Raw genomic sequence first — 4512 nt, forward strand, 5'->3', positions numbered from 1 at the left:
CCCAGACGTAACATATGAAATATGACTACTGTGGCCTATTTTGTTATATGTTCAAGTTATTTTCAACATAAAAATCATGCTTTATTGTTTTAGTTTTTATTTTTAAAAATCGCATACCCATACATAATATACTATATTTACATTATTTTAAACCCTCTCTCTTACCCCTCCAATTCCTCCCATGCCCCTGCCTTATAGTAATAATTCATTTATAAATGATTTTAAAATTCATAGCTGAAATTTTCTATACTATTGATTTTCATTTGGGACACAAAATAATTCTATTCTTTAATTTATATTTATATTCAATTAATTTATATTTAATTTATAAAAAGTGCATTTTATCTGGAATTTGAAAGAAGAAATTAGCATCTAAACGTCCTTTCTTTTTCAAGTATTACGTAACAAATATGCAACTGAACATAGTTCATACAAATGAGGTAATGCTTGGCTCACTGGACTGTTGGAATCCTGACTCTGAGACTTTCCCATCTTCAGGATTTTCTTCATTCTTATCTCCATATTGGCCTCCTCTTTCAGCTTCAAGTATCTTCCTATTAGTTGAAAGAGAGTAGCATGGCTTACACCATCAGTTATTCAGCTGTTTCAGTTTTCAGCTTATGTGATCCTACTGAAATGATCATAAAAGAACTGACACACTTCGTATTTTCCTGAACATAATAAAAGGAAGTATTCTGGCTCAGCTCACAGAGGTCCATAACTAGTCACTGTACTAATGTCTAGGCTGAGTGATCAGTTGGAGTGACTGAGAACTATACTCCCAAAGGAAAGGAAAGAATGTTAACAGAACAAAGGGTAAGTATTGAAGAAGTGGAAATAACAGCTGCCAATTCTAACATTATTACAAATGCTGTCACAGAGAGAAATATTGAGTATTGATTATTTTTTTCCTTTGAAGCACTAGAACAAAGTGGAGACTTGAACACTTAGCATGCCTCCACACATCATCAGGTGTATGGATTTGGCCACATCAGTAAACTTCTTTAAGCTTAATCCTGTAAAAATTAAGTTTGGGTTTCTAGTCAGTGGCATATGGTATCTGGTTGAGTCCTTGTCTCCCACATTGCAAAGTAACTCCATTTCAATTCCTTTTATATATTTTAAGAAGTTGTAGAATAGTAGGTTTCTATATGGCTTTGAAAGGGTCCTTATTATTAGCTATGCCTTCCCATATTTCCTCCTTACCCTGCTCTCCTATTTTTCCCCTCCCATTTCTTTCTCTATCAAATCCTACTGTTCTGGTTCTCTTTTTTCTCTTTGTAACACTGTATTCTATTTTGACTTTCTCAGAATAGTTCTTCTGCCTCCCTCATCTTTTATGAGCTGTATAACATCTGTGTATCACAAGCCATCTATTTCTATAGAAAGGCAAAATTCAAAGACATGAACTCTAAAGCTTCCTCTTTGTACATGAGTCTCAGTTTCATTATTTGTAGACATGAGATGCCACCTGCCTCACAGAATTGCACAGGTGACTAAATGGCACACAGTGCATAGAACTCTTTTACAAACTATAATACATTGTTAAATGAATAGCAAGTATATTGTTGATGATAGTAAAATGTGTGTGTGTGCACATGTACATGCATGTATATGTGTGTATATATGTACACATGCATATATATACATATTGAACACAGTGAACAGCTACCTGAGGACAGGAGACAAGTAACATATCAAAATTCTGCATCTGCCCTGACAGTGCTTATACGAACCCAAATTCTCAATTATGCTGGTCTAAGAAGGAAAGGTCTATTCTAGTATTATCACTCAAATTTAACTAAACTGCAGCTAATTTTTAAAATGTACAAGTTCAAAAGCAATTTATAGCATATGTTAAAATATCTGTTTCAACAGGTGAACTTTGCCCATTCGCAAATGAAGAAATTAACACCAATAAATTGCTTTGGATACAGTATTATCACTTGTGTGCTATGTTAATTTACTGTACTAATTAACTCACTGCCTCACACCAAATCAACATGGCCTCTCTAGGATGAGCTCATATTAACAAGGACTACACATAACCTGTCTTGGCTCTTTGATTAGTGCTTCTTGATATGCAGACGGAGATTTCCAAGTGAGTGTCTAAGACTCAGACATCTCCATTGTGCACATCATTATGCTTTCTTCCATTTTGACATTTTTAATTCAAGTGTCATCAGTGCTGTTTGGGACATACATTTTCTCTCTAATTTTTATGAATGTGAGAAAGAAATGCATATTTACTATAATGCACAGGTCAGGGATGGGACACTAGAAAAAACAGTGTTATTGAATCAGAAGCTGAGGCATACTTTAAATTGACCTCAAGGAAACCAAAGGAACTCACTATGGGATGTTGCCCCTCTTTTTTATGAATCACAGTCTCTGCACTCTACCTCTCCCCTTGGCTGTCCCTCCAGTTTCTCTGTCCCTGTGTCCTTCTCATTCTCATGTATCTGAGTATAATTCAGAATACTCAATACATTTGAACTTCTCTGTAACCATTCATCACAAGTAGTGTGATGAGCTGATTGTAAAATACTAGTTTTTAAATTCTTGTTCTAAACTAAGATACAAAAACAAGAAAAATTAAGAAAATACCAGTGAGGGACTAGAGAGATGGCTCAGTGGTTAAGATGCTCTTCCAGAGGTCCTGAGTTCAGTCCCCAGTAACCATATGGTGGCTCACAACCATCTGTAATGAGATCTGATGCCCTCTTCTGGTGTGTCTGAAGATAGTGACACTGTATTCATATACATGAAATAAATAAATAAATCTTTAAAATATTAGAAATAAAAAAATAAAACACCAGTGATAAACCTCAAGAACAAAAATAAAAATAAAAATAAAATATTACCCATATAAAGGTAAAATTGAAAACAATACCCATATGTAGACATACAAAGGGAAACATTATGAATATAGAATATCAGACAAAGAAAAACAAGCATGAGAAAATAGCAAAATCAAAGTAAAATGATATTCAAAACATATCCATGTCACCTATGTTGGGGTAGTCAAGCATACTATTGAGAATAAATGAATTATAACAGCTACAAACATGAAATCATATAGTAAAAAGGATAGGTAGCAAAAAATACAAGAATGTTATCATTTATAAAAGTTACAGTCATCCTTCTGTAAGGGCCATGCTAATCTTCTCTGTATCATTCCAATTTTAGTATATGTGCTACCAAAAAGAGCTAGACCCCCAACACATTTGTAGACATCAGCTTGGTCTTCATGTGGGTCCCCTAACAATTTGAGCTGGGGATGTCTTTGACTCTGTTGCCTGCCATTGGATCTCTTTCCCCTAGCTGAACTGCCTAGTTGGGCCTCAGTTGGAGACAATGCACATAGTCTACTGCTACTTGATGTCTCGGGGCAGGGTAGTACCCATGAAGGGTTTCCCTTTCTCTGATGAGAAGGGGTTGGGGTAGTAGGGGACTTTTATGGGTGGGACAGTGAGGAGAAAGGGGCTGTGATCTGGATGTAAAGTAAATAAATCAATTAATGAAAAAAGTTAGTGTCTATCTTGTAAATAAAAAATTTTAAGAAAAGGATCAAGATCTGGGATGAAAACAACCATAATTAACAACATGAAAATCTTACAAGCTACCAAGGTCTATATCAATAATAATGAAAACCATAACAAATGAGAGAAGATTCTAGAAATTAAGGCTAACACATACACATTATAAGATCTATGCTACACAGGTATTTAAGGAGAGCCAAAGCTACATGGGGAGTTTAAAGCCAGCCTCAGCTCTACACCAGGAGTCCAAAGCCAGTCCATTCTATCTAAAAAAAAAATCAAAAAGTTAAAGTATATAATAAAAACAGAAAAGCTATGAATATCTGATACAAATTACAAAGTATTCACCTACATAAAACAAAAGTTAGAAAAATAAAGGAAAGCATACAAACCAATATCATCAAATAAGAAGTCTTAAATCACCTTTCATAGTCCAAGATATATAAAATGAACAGTCCTAAACAAATCAAGATAACTTAATAAGAGCAGGTCTCCCAGGGGCGTGGATATATAAAATGAATAGTCCTAAACAAATCAAGATAACTTAATAAGAGCAGGTCTCCCAGGGGCGTGGAGAAGATGGATCTGAAGAAGAGGGAAGGTGGAGGGGTGGGGAGCCTGGGGGATGGAAAGAGGTGAAACTGTAGTATATGAGAGAAGAATGTTTTAAAACTTCATAAGAGCTGATAGGTGAGAATGTCTGCCATGAAATGCCTGTTCTGCACATGACATAGATATTATACCCATGAACTCATTTCAGCTGTGGTCACCTGCATAAAAGCCTGCACAAATAAAAAATAAAACTTAAAAAAAAAAAAAAAAACAGCCAAAATTCCTCCATGTAAGTAAAGGAGGTACACTACAGGCTCCAGCCTTAACTGAAAAACTATTGTCAGTTGGTTGATACTACTAGAGGAGATGAAAACATTTTTTAAGGCTAGAACATGGGTAGTTTCCCATGCTCCAGTGG

At 35.1% G+C, this 4512-nt stretch overlaps 1 non-coding gene across 1 annotated transcript; it reads right to left on the reverse strand.

Annotated features, from left to right (window-relative positions):
- Positions 1–3106: 3106 nt before the first annotated feature.
- On the reverse strand, positions 3107–3211 carry LOC117717456 (U6 spliceosomal RNA). The gene has a single exon (XR_004607936.1). It is a non-coding gene; the product is annotated as a U6 spliceosomal RNA (small nuclear RNA).
- Positions 3212–4512: the final 1301 nt, after the last annotated feature.

This window comes from Arvicanthis niloticus, chromosome 11 (genome assembly GCF_011762505.2).
Source record: "Arvicanthis niloticus isolate mArvNil1 chromosome 11, mArvNil1.pat.X, whole genome shotgun sequence".
Lineage (NCBI taxonomy): Eukaryota > Metazoa > Chordata > Mammalia > Rodentia > Muridae > Arvicanthis > Arvicanthis niloticus.